The following is a 17647-nucleotide window of genomic DNA, read 5'->3' as shown; positions in this document are numbered from 1 at the left end:
ACCATTTCTCCACCCGGAAAAAAATAATACAACTACCACTGTAATGTAGAAAAGTATTCTTTGGATCTAACTGACTCATAGATTACTACTTTGCATATGCTTTTACCCATATTTAAAACACACACACTTTATTTACAACTATTATTTTTTATTTTCTTTAGTTCTTGGGACCGTAATTTTACCATGCTTAAATATTACAATTGATTCTAATATGTTGATTTACAGTGGATTTTCTTTCTGGGTTTCTTTAACTTCAGCAAAACTAAGAGATTTTGTTATAGATAGTTAGACACAAGGGAACCAAATACTATTGAACATTTAAATTCTTGACATTACTTTGATAGTTCTTTATTTTTGTATTATTATTTGTTTGCAGTCTCATTTGGAATAGTTTTATATGTAATATCCACTTTGATTCTAGGTATAACAACCATAACTATGGTAAGCTCAATTTATGGTGAAGAAATAGTCATAAAATTGCTTCACTTTTCAGCAAGATGATTCGAATACAAAGAGTTGTCACCATGGATGATTAGAGAAAAGAGGTCATAAAAGAAATAATTGGCAAGCCACTACAAGGAGTTCAAAAGGACTTCTCCATATGTGGAAAAGACTTCTTTTTGCTTAATGATGAAGATAATTTATACAGTGATGTTTGTGATTCGGAGATGAATCTTTCTCAAGGGTGAGGAACTCGATTGGATTATTCTACCTACGGAAAAGAAATAACTTTTTTTATTTTATCAATACTTTCGATTCGAGGATGAACCGTTTTAAATAGGGAGGGAATGATATGATCCCAGCTATGCGCCTTACACCATTTTTTTAATATCCTTGAGATCATTTGATCGAGGCAATCTATTTACATTCGAGAATATTCAAGAAGCTTATTTGAGCTTAATTTGGGAATATCAAGTCAAGTTCAAATTTTTGAAAGCCTATTTCAATCAAAAAGAAGAACCTCCACCATCATTCTCAAGGTTGGGATGTGAAGAAGGAATGAATGGTTTATGGTTGTTGTTTGAAGGTTATATAAGGGTGATAGATATTGTGGTTAAATGAAATAAAGGAAAAATGGTGGAAAGATAGTAGTGGTGGCGTGAGCTTTGTAGGTTTGCAAAGGATAATGGATTGTGACCCTCTAGCTATATGGAGCTAGGAACCAACAATATAAAGTGATGGAATCGAAGTGATAGAGGGTGGAATGTGACCCACTAGCTATAAACAAATGAATGGAGGAATGCCACAAGACAATCTTAAAGCCAATAAAGTTTTCTGAAGAAATATCATAAGAAAACAACTCTCGGACTGCCTGGTCTTGCTTGATTATGAGATAAAAGGAATTGAATAGTTGAATGGTAGTTACACTCTTGCTGTCCATTTTGGAGTGTATCTTCCCATTACATGTAGATTTATATCACTTAATTATAAGAATAAGTGAAATAATTCATCCTTCATCGTATGCTCCCTTGAAGAATATAAACAGCCCTTGAAATTGGATGATAAGTTCAGCCTTGAATGCATGAATAAAGATGGCCTTGATTGTATGAATAAAATCATCTTTGAATTGCCCTGAATAGGTGAATAAGAGGGTATTGAATTGTTTGTTTCTTGGTTGAAGATGAAAAACTCCTCCTTGGTTCAATATTTATCCAAATCATCCATGCATAAAATTCTCGTAATGAAAATTCTAGCCCGCACTGTGTTCGGTAAATTGATCATATCTCAAGCTCCCGATATCGGATTGAGGTGATTCAAAAGGCGTTCGAAAGGTAAGAGATATAGAAATAACATCCAATTGTTTTTTGGACCCAAAACATCTATATAATATCCATAATTGGAAGATATTCTGACCAATATTCTTATATCTATTGAGAATGTTCAACTTCCCTCATGCATCTAGACACAAAACAAGAAAATGTTCATGCTATAAATAAACAAATATAATCATGCCATGCAAAACATTAAAGAGCTAGTTTAATTGATGAACTAGTTTATTTAATGAACTAGTTTAATATATGAACCAACTTTATTGATGAACTATATGCATCAATGAACTACCTAATTAGATTAAGTGAATGCCTTTAATGGACAACATTCTTATTAATGCAAATGGATGTTATGCAACTAAAAATTACTCATAAAAATTCATGCACAAGTGAATTCATGAAATGAATGATAACACATGATATTTCAAGCATATCTTATTATGCAGAAACATGCTTATGACTATATAATGCATAAATAAGTAAATAGAAGATGAATTAAGGTAAAACTCCCTTAGAGTTAGCCTTAATGATCTTTCATGATGTGATCAAACGATGGAGAAAATTGGTGCTAATCAGGATCACATTATTCCCTCCCTTTTTGAGAGATTTGTCCCCAAATCGACGCTTACTACGAACGAGAACAATTTTGATTTCCATTGGATGGGGAACTCCTTCACTTTCGTCTTGCACCAAAACCATTCTATCGAATCAAGATCTTCTCGCTTGTGTACTTGGCTCCATGTTGTTTATTTAATTTGAGGTTTATTCTCTTGCAACATTTTCGAATGTTGTGCTCACAGTTTCTAAAAATTTTCACAAACATAACATCTTGTGGAACATCATCTCATTTTTCCTTTTATCTTTATGAATGGTATCTTTGGAGGAGGTGGATAGTTCTCGCTTTATGTCCTTCAATGGAGTCCACTTGTAAATTGGAGAGTTGTAGTTTGATATCCAAACTCATTCCAAAATTGCAAAAGAACTTGTCATCGTAAGTTATTAAGACAACTCCATGTAGGTAAATCACCTTGCTGCAAAATAAACCAATGTTAGAAAATGAGAAACTTATATAGAAGTGAATGGAAATATCAATCCATGGAGCATGTTTAACAATCCTAATTGGTGGTTGCTGCTTAAACTTTATTGGATCCTCATTTCAATCATAGACAAAACATGGGTTTTGTTTGGCTATCCTTATGATTGGTAATGATTTTTGGAACGTTCCTTAAATCCTTTTCAACATCCTGCATTGGTATTTGACTGAGGAACTACATCATCTCCTCTTGGTCTTTGACTCGAGTTAGAAATTGAACCTGAGTAGTGCTTTGGAGCATTCCTTTCTCTTGAAATGGTTCTTAATTCTTTCCTCTACAATCTTGACCACTAACGAACCATTGTTTTCATTTGTAAATTAGGTACAACACCATAATTTTTGTTGTCATCTTTTCCTGAAAATACGAAAATTATCTCTACAATGGTGAGACATAGTTAGTAAAACTAAAGAATATAAAACCTCACCAATACACTCTAACAAAAGTCACTCCAACTCGTGTTTCACTCTGGATGGACGTTACCCTTAGCGTGCACTCTTGCCTTTTACCACTCGTGCTCCCTTTTCAAGTCATTTTGTGACTTTCGCAAGGCTATAAGGTGTCTCATAGAATTTAGCTGAAACGAACTTTGTTAGCAATAGGAAAGATGTGTAGGGAAAAGGTGGCTACAAGAAATAAGGCAAATATATGATAATAGAAAAAACTAAATTGGCAATTGATGAGTCTCCTTTTTGAATTTTATCTTTTTTTAAAGATGAAAATATTAATCCCTTCCCCTTTAAAACTTTGTATTTTTTTTCTTTTTTTCGATTTTCTTTTTTTCTTTTCTTTTCTTTTTTTTACTAACCCGGGAGAGAGGAAACTACAATCTTAATGAATTGTTGTAGCTATGCTACCAATTGATATGATCCCAATTGTGTGTTCTGAGTCATATATGTTATTTTTTGATCCTGATTCTAGTAAGAAATTTATTTTGTAATGCTTGAACTCTGTAATTGTATAAATAAAGACAAAAGAAGGAAAATGATATGATAATAATGATAACGAAGGAATGAATGGGTTGTGGTTGTTTTTTAAAGGTTATGGAATGGTGATGGATGTTGTGGTTAAAAGAAATAAATGAAAAGTGGTGGAAAGATAGTAGTGGTGGCATGGGCTTTGTAAGTTTGCAAAAGATGACAGATTGTGATTCGTTAGCTATATGGAGCTAGAAACCAACAATATAAAGTGATAGAATCAAAGTGATAGAGGATAGAACGTGACCCACTAGTCATATAAGAGCTAGGAACCAACTCTATAAACAAATGAATGGAGGAATACCACAAGACAATCTTAAAGCCGATAAAGTTCTTAAAAGAACTATCAAAAGAAAGCAACTCTCAAAAGATGAATTATATTAATCAAATTGTGTGATTACAAATGATCCTAAGGTGCCTATTTATAGTGTTTCTAGGAAGCATATGAAAGGTCTCTACAAAGATGAAACATTCTCACCAATTTTGAAATAAAATGTACTTGAATGCTTTGTCTTTCTTATCTTCAAGGTTGTTGAATATTCTAGATCATTTGGGAATAAATCTAGAACTTTGAAATGTATTAAACCTTTGAGAGTTTTCTTTCTTTTTAGTTCCTGTTAAGAACTTTATCGGCTTCATGTTGTTCTTGTGGAATTCATCTATTTTATTCTTTTATATTGTTGGTTCATAGTTCTTCAGCTAGAGGGTCACAAACCATACCTTACCACTTCAAAATCCATCTTATTATATTGTTGGTTGCTAGTTCTTTATAACTAGTGGGTCACAATCTATACATCCTTCATCCCTACATATTCCACACCAATATCGCCATTACCTTCACCATTCTTACAATTCATATAAGCTACAATTCCCCCATCTTCCATACTTCAATCTAACGACATCAACCATCTTATCATACATCCTATATGCATTATTTGCTTTACTTTCTATCCTTTCAATATTATAAGTTTAAGTTTTCAGAATTTAAATCGTTCAAGTCAACACTTACTAGAATCACGATCGGGAAATGCTTATATGATCCAAGACATTACAACGAGATCATATATGTAACACCCATTTCTTGGATACATTTTCGTACACAAGTCACAGGTGTCACATAACTTTTAAAAACATTTCCTTATTTGTAAACCCATAAAAATTTGTTTCGAAAATAAAACAAAACATTTTTTATATCATAATAATAAAACGTTCGTTGTAACATTTACAAAATTTATAACTTTAATACACTAAAGAGCATTTTTCTTAAGTCAAAATACATGCTAGCTAATTATCAAAATACACATAAATGTCCTACAGTGACTGATGAGGCAACCTTTGATTGATGATGCTCATTGCACTCCTTACTTCGTTAGTCTTTGCTATTCCTACATGATAAATCAACACATGCTAAGTATTTACTTAGTGAGGCATAATAATACAAAATGAATTATACTTAAATATAAGTATATTACAATTTATCAAAGTACGAATGAACATCATATAATTCATACCAATACATAAAATTGGCTTGGCAAACCAATCTTCATTCAAATAGCATGATAACTATCTTTAGTATGCCCAGCATACCTATCCATCAGTAGTTTCTAATTTATCCTTTATTTTGTCCAATGTATGTCAAATGAGAATGCAAGGTACATGCATTGCACCGAAGTGCCGAAATGGAAATTCACAAACTCATTATGAATTCCATGGATTGTATACATAGTGTCGAAATGGTTATTCATAAACTCATTATGATTACCATGGGTTGCACATTTAGTGTCGAAAATTCACCGTTATGCATTAAACAAAATCGATCGATAACTTATATACATAATTGTATATCGAAATGGTAATTCACAAACTTATTATGAATACCATGATTGCACATATAATGCCAAAAGTACACATAGTATTTATACGAAAATGCATCGTTATGCATTAAACAAAATCGATCGATATCATCATAACAAAGTATGTCGAAATGCACCTATGACTCTCAATGAACATACAATGGGTTTTAAGTCAATTTCAAAAATTTAAACATTTATTTTTGCAATATCGATAACCATTGAACAACTTCAACGTTCATCTATTCCTTTTAGAGCAGTTCAAACTCTAAAATTTATTCGTAATATCATTTCCATACACATTATGAAAACATATCAAAGTACTGTAAAACATGCTTTATCAAAAAATTCGAGGTTGACTCGTCGTAAGTCTCCCTCATTTCATAGAAGTACAATAAATGCACTCACATGATATGCCTGACTAGTATGTTGTAATAATGTCCGATTATTCGGCAACTTTATCCTTGCCCTTTTTCTTGCTTGACTCTGTAGCTTGGTTATGATCTATACAAGCATCCATTAATAACACATACCATACAAATTTTAGTATACTTTCTAATATTTATACTTTTAATAATACTCAATAGTACTATTATTTTCAATTTCTATTAAAATTCATCCTATCTTAAATTCTAGGCTTAACAGTATCGGTACCCCTACTATGGTATCGATACTTCAATACTATGGTACCGATATTCCCTTCAGTATCGATACCATTTCTTCATTCTGGAATCCATAGTATATATATTTTCCTCTTAGTATCGATACCCACAGCAGTATCGATACTAATTGCATCAGTATCGATATTCTTCATACTATTTCCTCAAATTTAAACCTACAGTATTGGTACTGTTCTTCGAGTATTGATAACCTTACCCAGATTTTCCATTTTCATTTCAATTTTTACCCAAATTTTGTTTCATTCTCTTACTTTTACCTCCAACAATACCATTAAACTCATCCTTACTAAACTCAACTAACTTTCCTTCATTAATCTTCCTATAACATCTAAAATCTTCAAAGAACACTCCAACCCAATAATCACACTACTTTTTCATACATGTTTTTAATCACAACCAAGGCTTCTAATCTCTCATTTACTTCTTTGACAAGTCAAATTACTTGTAAACTTCAATAAAAACTCAGATTTCATCATATCACTCAAAAACTCGTTTTCTTAAATCTCAAGTAATTCACTAATCACTTAGTTTTAATCATCCTTGAACTTTCCTTAAGCCTCTATATCACTTAAGGTTTCAAAACCAGCCCATAAAATAAAGGAAAACACAACTTGAAGAAATCTTACCTTTGGCTATGGGGGGAGCACGGGACAACAGGAAGAAGGAGAAGAGAACCAAGTTTGTCCTTTTTAACCATTTTCCCCTTTCCAACTTTATTAAATATCCCTATGAAATGATTATTAAATTCATTCATTCTAAAAGACTAAATTGTCCTTCCATTCTTCCATTCTTACTAATTAGTCTTAAACACAATTTTCCCAATTTATTTTTTGTACTTTACCATTTATTCAATTTATCTTCCAAATTTTAAATCCTTTCATTATGGTAACTGACCCGACGTTTGGGGTATTACAATATTACTTTTGCTTATAATTCTTAATGTTAGTTGTATGTTTTTTTTGTCCGATAAGGGTGGATATAGTCTCTTCTATTTTCAAATTAAAAAGTTTTAGGGTAAATTTGATATGAAATCATTGTTCAATGACTTATTTGATGTTTTAACAATAGTTTAAGGATAAAACTTAACACTATCCTTTTTATTAATGTTTCCACGTCATCAATTTAATGGAGATAATGGTTGAATGACCATTTTGTTACAAATCAATAACGTTGGTGACCAATTTATTACTTTTGAAACTTTAATGGGGAAAACAAAAACTAACATAAATATTAGTTACCATTAGTGTAGTTTTTTGGATAAATTTCATTTAGATCCAAAAAAGAAGCAGCAAATGCTACAATAAAACACTACTCTCCACGCCCTTAGTCAATATTATAGTCTATGCATAGTTGGGCATTCACTCTATTAGATTTGTCTATACATTTTCCTGTAAACTTCATACTAACAATGGCTTAAATGCATTAAAAAACAATATCCTCATCTCTCCTAAACTCCCTGAATGAACGAAAGTTTCTCTCCTCCTAAATAAAGTAAATAAACACACATCACGCCACCTTCAAAATAATAGTAAGAGATCGAACATTAAGGGAAAAACACGCCTATGCCACATCTCTCGCCTAGTCATGAAATGCTATGTGCAAACCGCACAAGAGTAGAAGATTTCTCCAAATGCCAATGAAAAATGGGAAGCCAAAAAAATGTGTTCCATAGTTTCAACTATCGCATTACACATGACACATCATCCATATTCACCCCCACTAAGTCAGCCTATCCTTCGTTGATAACCTCCCTAAACAGGCTAACCAAACTATGATCGCATGCTTCAGTTTATGGATTGGGAACCAAACCAATCTTTGTAAGTCTATTCTCTCCTTTTTTTTATCTTGATTTCCTCCCAAATCATCTATGTTGAAGCACCCCAAGGATATCTACCAGTCGCCCCCCAAAATAGGAGCCCCTGCCGATCTAAGGGCAAAGATTTTCTGTAAGCTCCAAATCATCGACGTGGTAGTCTTCATAATCCAAAAGTCTTTATCTTGATTAACATATTCATAAATCAATGCAACCCAAAGAAAACCTTCGTTAGCAAGAATTTTCCTCATAAACTGCAAGACATAAGCCTAATTCTAAACAGGTAAGTTCCGCAGCCCTAGTCCACCATCTGCCTGCATGAAACAAATCCTATCCCAAACCACATTTGCTCTTGAAGCTATAGCATCTTGACCCTTCCAAAAGAACCTAGAACATAATTGCCCAATGCTCCTAACAACACTCTTCGGAATGATAAGTTGTCGACACCAATAGTTCGATGTACTAAAGATAAATGCACAAATCAATTGAAGTCTATCAACATAATTAAGCTTACGACCAACCCACTATGAAGCTTAGCACGAATTTTCTCAAAGCCTGACAGTCTTTCTTACCAAGCCTCTTTGTGACTAAAGTAACGCCCTAATATCAAATTGGAAGCATCCCCAATTTAAATCCAATACACTCACAAATCTCCACAAGATCCATCTCCAAAACCCCCCGAAACCAAACAAGTCACTTTTAATCGCATTAAATACCATTGATGAAGTTTACCCTAATTTAAATTTCAAAGAACAAAATATCCCAGAAAAGAAGACTACTCAATACAAATGACATGCTTTAGAGGTGACTTTATTAAGAAAAACCCTAAAATTCATTTATTAGGAAAATAACCCCCAGCAAAAATTGTTTGGAAAAAAACCCTTTGCGAATACCTCGTGTTCTGTAAAACTCAATTAACAGACCTTGTTTTTTGCAAAACACAAGATCCAATATTAAACATGGAAAAAAGACCTCACGTTATGCAAAATACAGTTCAACGAGAAATTAAATTTATCGGCTATAGCAAAACAAACTCACTATCTGCAAAACAAATATGTTCCATTAACAGCCCACATGTAAAGCATATCTAAAAATGCACTAATCAAATTTGACAAAAATAATAATGTAGGGACTAAGGATATAATTTAATACATTTTAGCTCCATGAGTTGAAAAACATAATGATGTTAGTTTATATAGGCATAGTGGAGTGTTTAGGTTGTGTTTGTTAGCAATGTGGGATAAAAGTTAAAATGAGTTCATTTTTCTCATGTAATTTTTAGTTTTTTTATTTTTACTTAATCATTAAATTTTATTATTAAATTATATATGAACTAAAATTAAATATTTTGATAAATTTATTTTTAGTAAAAATTAATTTTTATTAATATTAAAGATACAAGAATATTCCATGAAAGAATTTGCCAAAATTTACCCGACCTAACCCTAACCTTAACCCGACCTAACTTACTATAGACTCGAATAAAATCAAAGCCCGAAAATGACTCAATCCGACTCAAATTTGGCCCGAATTAAGTCTAAATTGAAATGACCCGAACCAAAATGACACGGATCGAACCCGATCCGAATGATAAAAAATTAACTTTTAATAAAAATGTTGGCAAATTTTTTATGAAATTTTCTTGTATCTTTAATGTTATAAATATTAATATCAAAATATTTAATTTTAGTTCTTATATAATTTAATAATAAAATTTAATGGATTGAGTAAAAATAAAAAAATTACATGAAAAAAAGATAAAAGAACTCATTTTAACTTTTATTCCATATTACTAACAAACGTAACTTAAACACTCATATATTATTGATATTTTTAACTTATGGAGCTAAAATGTATCAAATTACATTATTGGCTCCTATAGTAATATTTTTGTCAATTATTAAATTATTCTTTTACATGTACTTTACGTGTGAGCTATAAACGGAATTTGCTTTTTGAAAAATAATGAGGAATGCGAGATAATGAGTGTTATTTTTTTTGTAATACTACGCGTATAGTTTGAGTATTTTTCAAATAATTACTGTTATTATTTTTCTAATAAATGAATTTTAACTAGTTTTTTAATAAAAAATCGCCAACTTTGGATGCATTTAAACCTTAAATTAACACTATAAATCCTAAAAAGAAATCATAGCATTGGGCAGTTTCCCCGTCAAATTAGAAGTACACGTACACGTACAAGTAAAAGCACAACTCTGGGGAAACCTACCGGGAACTAAAGAATTTTGTACTTTTGTGTCTTTTCCTTGGTTAATTTTAATTTAAAAAAAGGCAATTAATCCAGTCTCCCCAACTAATTTTGTTTTCCGAAACATAAAATAATTCCCCAAAATCCCCTCCCTTAATGTTTATCCTACTGTGCTCCAAAATCCCAAAGGTGAATCGTAGTGTCACTGGCGGCCACAGCAACGTGACGATCATCACCCACCATCGCATTCACCGCCCCTACGTTCTCAGCGAAGCTATACAAATATTGGCCGTGCTCTATTTCCCAAACCCTTATTACACCACCTGCGCACATCACCGCGTACCCCAAGTTCATGCAACTCATTACGCTCCCTAGCCGTGTGCTGAATCTACATAACTCTTCTAATGTATCGGCCCGCCGCACGGTTGCCCTGCCACGGTTGTCCACCGTGATGTATGCCTCGTTGTTAGTATCCAACGAATTCACCATAAGCCTTATCCTACTCTCACGGTCATGCAATGGATACTCTGGGTTTCTCAAGTCTAAAACCATGAACCTGTTACTCGTACAAGCGACCGCCGATTCCTGATTCGTCACCCTGACTCGGCCTATGGTTTCGGTTAACTCGGTCAACATGTGCCAGCCCCTCAATGATTCTCGGTCGGTTAAAGTTGTGTTCATGTAGACGAGATCTTCAGTGTTACCGTCCCAAATGTGGATGGCACGGCCGGGTACACCGGCGTAAAGCCCTACCCACCAACGCCCACACCCGGTGAAATCTACCAATGAACCATCGTTGACGATGTTTCCTACGTGAGCCCTACGCGCCTGTTGCTGCCCGTCTATGATGGCCACGTGGATGTCTCCATCCAACGTGGCGAATATGATTCTGGGGTCCGAGATGATTATACCGGACACGGCGCGTGAGAAGCGGCCGAAATGGTCTCCGTGCTGGGGGACGAAGGTGCCTACGTGGAGGCGGGTGGCTAGGTCGATGAGGCGGATGGTACCATCGGCGAAGCCGCAAGCGAGGTGGGTGTCAGAGAGAGTAAGGCAACGGCAAATCAACCCATCGGAGATTTCGACGCCAGTCGGATCGAATGGAGGGTCTCGTGAACTGATCTCCCAAGACGAAAATTCTGAGACGTTTGATGACGGAACACGTATTCCTCATGCCAGGTGGCGTGCATGCGGTGGGTGCGACCCCATATGTTGCTTGTAAGACGGTGCCACAGTGGATCCGATCGCGATACTGCTTGCCAAGTGGAACAAACCTGCATGAGAACAGATATCACGTTAGAGAGAATATTTTATAAAATAAATTTGAGTAAAGCATACAAACTATTATTTTTATTTAGTTTTAATAATTAAGTTTTATTTTTAAAAAATTATAATTAAAGTTTAGTTTAGTTTCGTATTCATTATTACGTTGAAATATATTTATATAAAATTTAAATTAAATATTAAATATAATTTTAAAGTAATAATTTAAATATAAGTTGAAAAATTCAAAGGACATCAACAAATATAAAATGAGAGAAGCCAGCAGAAATAGTTATAATTAGGCAGAAACATAAGGCAATAGTTGAGATTTCATGACAACGGAAAGAGAGAAAAACATGTAAAAAAATAAGATAGGAAAGATTGATATATTTTTGGAAAAGACTAAAGGAAGAAGCAGCGGAGTAAAGCAGTGGCATGCGCGTCATAGAATTTTAATGACAAGAGAGTTGAGAGAGCAGAAGGTTGCTTTAGAGTTCAGAATGTCAGAATATAGCAGACGTCATGATAAATAAGAAGATGACAGTTTTCCCCCTTTGTTTTACAAAATATGCAGAGCCATTGTTTGAATCGACTTGTCTTTGGAGCTCAATTCAAGTACAAATAAGACCTAATCTCATGCCCACTTTCAGAAACAGACTGTGACAGCTCTTTGTTTTCTTTTATTTATTTTCAAACCCCCCTCTTTCTTTTCGTTTGAATTTATCTGCCATACAATACAACAAATGCTAGAAAAAATAACTTCTGCGACGCCAAATGTGTAACACGATGAGAAAATGTACAAAAAAAATCCAATTGTTAATGAAAAAGTGGCAAGTAGAAGATGAAGTATTAGCTCTGGTCCATACACATAAATATGATTGAAGTCTTTCATTTCCTAGAAAGGATTGGGCAAAAGCTGGTGTTGTTTAAAAGTAGCTTACATTTTTTCTGTTGTTTTACTTGGACTCCACCCTATACTTCTTCCCACATACCTGCTGCTCCATTTTTCTCCTTTTTATTTTATCGTATTAAATGTTTTGGAACACTGAACCGGAAAACAAAAGAAAGAGCGAGAATCCAATACTTGTTCAGCTAATCTGTGAATTATATTTTATTTTAGCTTGGTGGTGTCTGACAGATGATAAATACAACAGTAAATATCAAAAACCGAGAAAACAAAAGGGTCTAGGCTCTAGAATCATATTATAATCAATATATATGAACACAAAGGAAAAAAACAAAATAGAAGTCCCTCTAACTGACCCTCTGGGTTTTAAGCAAAAATATGATAAGACCCTTGTCTCTGAAATGACAAGGAGACATCAGTTGTTTAAAATTAAATAAAAGAATGGGTTCCATGTGCTTTTTTGGCATTGCACATTGGCACATGCAAACCTTTGACAGATAATATCTTGAAGGGGAAAAAATCTCTTCAATGTTTCCACATTGATCTTTTACCATAATACTCCAGGTTTTGCTTATAATTATGATTTAGATAATGTCCCCTATGTGTTGCTTGCAAGTAACATGGATTGATTCTAATGAAGTAATTTAAAGTCTCTTTCATGCTAATCTGATATTATCAAACTTCCTCCTGCTGTGGTGATAGAAAATAGTATCTTAGACCTAAAGTCCTAAACTATACTACATTTATAGACATTACAGGGAAACAGTTCCCATACACATGAAATATATAAATGTAAGATACAACAGAGGCAATTTGAGAGGTCTCTTTTATACATGATTGCATTCGGAAATATAGTCTATGGATTTATCAGAAAACAAATGTAAGGATTTGTAGACCTATAGAAGAAAAGGGTGTTGCCAAGAAAGGGAAGAGAAGGAAATTCGAAAACAAAAGTGCCCTTTAGCTCAAAATATATGAAAAGATCCAAAAATAGACTTTTCGAAAGAGATAAAAAGGGAATAAACTAGCAACCATTGCCTAAGATGAAACTACAGCATTCGAAAGGGACATAAATTGAAAGAACTGGACCCATCCAAAGGCTTGGACACACTATATATAAGCATTTACTCCGCACTACATTCATTGGCTAGAATTTCTCAAGAATAAAAATCAAAATCCGGGTAACAGAATCTGGTGAATTGCAGTACATTTTCAGGGTTCAAAACGATATTTTTTGACCTGAATATGATTTTGTCCTTTCCCACAACTTCATATCTTGTTAATGCAGTGCATCATAGTGTATGTAAAACTCTACAACAATAAAAAATGAAATGAAATATGAAAACGAAGTGACTGAAGAACATACCTGAAACAAATTGGCAAGTGCAGCAGCAGCAGCAAGGCGGCCAATGGAACGAGAAGCATCAATGGCAACTCTTACGACAAGATCTTCGATAAAAGGACCAGGCCAGATTTCGTTATTTCCACGTCTACGAGTCAAAGAAGGACCTTCGAAACCATGCCCACCATGTCTTGTGCCATTGCCATCATCAGAAGAAGACGAAGATGTTGATGATGGTGATGATGATGAAGAAAAAGGAGAAGACATCATTAAATGGTGATGAAAGCTATAAAAGTAAGAAGAAGAAATGAGCAAAAACAAAAGAACAAGGACAAAAAGGTAAGATAAAAGACACCGAGGGACCCAAAAGAGGTTGTTTGAGATGCTTGTAATTTATATTACGAGAATTTTTACTCTATTTTTTTAAGCTACGACACCCATACATAATTTCTATACACACATTATACATCAATCAGTATTTATACACATATAAGAAAATATTTTGATAGACTTTTCCCGCCCTGCAAAGACGGCGTGGAGTTAGTTTCAGGGCACAAGAGAAACTGATGAATTTTTGGATTTTCCACAGTATTTTTAAGGTGCTTTTGTAGAAGGATCTCTCTTTTATCCAGCTTTCACTTTCTTTCTCTGATATTGCTATTTATATTAAAAAAAAATCTTTGAAAAGCTAAGGTGAGTCTCTATAAATGTATATATAAATGGAGTAGTGTTTGGTTTGGAAGGGGATCAGATTCAGTACAAAAGAGGAGCCACCTCGGATTTGGTAGATGAAGAAAGCTAGTCACAACGTCGCACCAATCTTAGCCAGCAGCTACTTAGGCCTGGCTGGGAAACTGCAGTTTCATTGTTCAATCTTTACTTGTAAATATTTTCTCGTGACCTTCCCCTCCGTTGACTGCCCTTTGGTTCTAACCAACTAAGGGGGCAATTTTACCAGAAAAACAATCACCATATTAAAAAAATTCTACCTATCAGACATCATTTCTTAAATATTTCTTGATTTAACATATTTTTTCATTAGAAAAAAGAAGGCATATGGCAGAGGACACGCCTTAGTCGGGGAGGGAAGGTGTGTCGCATGAAATGTGCCTCCTTGAATGGTGCATCGTACGGAATGCGACTCTCATGCACGATAATTTTATGTTTAAGGTTTTATGTTAATTAATTTTAGGGTTTTGAAATTGGTTTTAGGGGTTTTTCTAGTGGTTTAGGATGTTATATTTTTATGGTTTAGGATTTTTAAAGAATTTTAAGGTTAAACTTGATTGTATGTTAAAATGTTTGTGTTTTTAAAGTAGGGTAGGATTAAAGTTGATTGTATGTTAGATTGTAAGAAATAAACGTTAAACATTTAATTAGAAAATGATATAGATAGACGAAAGGGTCATCTTGTAAAATAAACAAGTTGAAATCACATTAATTGAAACTAAAAGAAAATGAAATAACATAAGTTGAAACATTAGAAAATATGATTACATGAGTGGCAGTCAACGGTTTGGTGATGATGAAAAGAGATGGACATTTTCTCTTATTGTGGACGGGATTTTTGCAATTGTCACATCTTAAGTTTTGTCTTAATGTCTCTTGAATATTCATATTGCAATGAATTCGAGTGGATTTTGGACGATCTGTTTCCTTTAACAAGTTTGGATCTGATATAATTGGAAGCCAAGTCTAAAATTCATTTGGGCCTTTGTCATTACCTATGAGGGAGAACTCATATTTATATGCATTGGATACTTGTGAAAGTTGGTATACGGGATCCACATAACTTATAGTCTTAACGAGAAAATGAGCAAGTTGTTATGACATGGGAGCATGGATACTTCAAAGCTTGAAAAAACCCACAATCACAACATATATCTTATAGATTAACTCTAAAAGAGTTCGATTCAATCCCTTACAGAGGTCGTGACATTTATATGACCTGAAATAATTCTTGGGTGCGAGAAAAGCTTATTACAGACATGTTGTTTGATGCTGCAACCTTTTGCTGCAGATCTACTACTAATCGTGGGTGATAAACATGATTGTTTTGTATCTAAGTAAGAGCTTGTCCCCTGAGCTAGGAAAAAAGTTGACCTAACCAAAAATACATCGTTTTAACCAAATTAGTTACTAGTAAATGGTGGGGCCCTTTAAGGTTGAATTGATTTCCTCAACCAAGTTGGTTGTCATATGTCCATATCGATATCCACCATCGTATGCATTTGTCCACTTTTATTTGTTGATTTCAATGATGTAATTGTGTCCATGTTTATTTTTTCCTCGTAATTCTTGAAGCATAGCCTCAAACGTTTGAGGTTATAGTTCGTAACCAAAGCAAAATGAAGTAGTTAGTAAAAAATGAAAATGAGTGAGAAATAAAATTGGGGAAATGTAACATATCAATGAGTATAATTAATTTTCGTTCATCATTCTTCTTATATTTGTCATGATAGTTTGCAGCAATATGTCGGATACAGAGACGATGCTATACGTGTAGGGGTTTCTACATTGGACCCAAATAGTCCATTGTTGCTTTGATTCCAACTCCTCGGTCTGAAATGATACAAATATTTTCCCCGTGATAACATGTAACCGTAGATTTCTCAGGGAAAAGCCCAAGACTTTGTATCTTCTCCTTTAACAAGGGCAAAGACAATGGGAAGAATGTTACGATTACCATATTCGATAATTGTCAATAATAAAACTTGTTTGTATTTTCTATACAAGAATGTACCATTAATTTGGACAACGGGTTTATAGTATTTCACTGCATTAATGCATTGTGGGTAAGTCCAAAAAACACGGTGGAATTGGCATCGATCTCGAAGAACTTGATCATTATGGTAGGCATGGTGAGTTTCGAACTCAACTATTGTCCCAGGATTCAGTCGTTGAACCAGGTTAAAACCAACTAGGTAGTTCGTTATAAGATGAATCCCATTCACCGTATAGTTTTATAATGACATTCTTTTTTTTCCTTCCATGCTTTTTTGTAGGAGATGATGTGCCCATATTGAGAATGTATTGCAGAAATCAACACTACAATAGGTATGTGAGAGCTTGCTCTGATTAAGGGCATGATGGCTTGGCAACACGTTGGAGTCCAAGTTTGAATGGTCATGGTTGATCCCCCGTGCACAACATGTATGGGGACCACTGTATTTTGTTAGTTCTTATCTGCAGGTCTTTTCCTCTTTGAAACACGAACCATCCAGTTGCAGCCATTATCACATTTGACACAATAACAAACATATTTTTCGGTGGTAGATCGGTCGACTCTAGGCTGAACTAAATTACGAATATTATAATTCTTAATTTCCATCATTACTTCTTCTTTAGATATGAAATCCATTCCATGATATAAAACACCATCATTAACTGATGAATACCTCCCTATAGTGTCCAAGATGAGGTATATCAGGAAATTCTGGCCCGTACATCGCATCATAGTCAGCTTCATACATTTATGTTGGAGGTTTGTATTATACCATATTTGTAGGAACTTCATCCACATCATCATCAGATTCCATGTTGAATTATGATGACTCGAGTTCAATGAATAATCCAGTTTCAGTATCATATGCTCCTTGCTCACGAAGAGGTTCTTCTAGAGGAGATGAGGGTTCTTCTATGACTATGATATTTAGTTCGAATAATTTCACAGATGAATGCCTTCCTCTAGAGCTTGAATGGATGTCACCATATGGGTTATGAATTGATTGTTGTGTGAAATACAT

At 34.0% G+C, this 17647-nt stretch overlaps 1 pseudogene; it reads right to left on the bottom strand.

The window, feature by feature from the left end:
• Positions 1-10554: 10554 nt before the first annotated feature.
• Positions 10555-17374, bottom strand: LOC120158982 (annotated as a pseudogene).
• Positions 17375-17647: the final 273 nt, after the last annotated feature.

Source organism: Hibiscus syriacus, unplaced genomic scaffold, assembly GCF_006381635.1.
Source record: "Hibiscus syriacus cultivar Baekdansim isolate YM2019G1 unplaced genomic scaffold, ASM638163v2 tig00111338_pilon, whole genome shotgun sequence".
Lineage (NCBI taxonomy): Eukaryota > Viridiplantae > Streptophyta > Magnoliopsida > Malvales > Malvaceae > Hibiscus > Hibiscus syriacus.
Note: the sequence above shows the minus strand (reverse complement) of the source record. Positions and strands in the feature narration are given on the sequence as shown.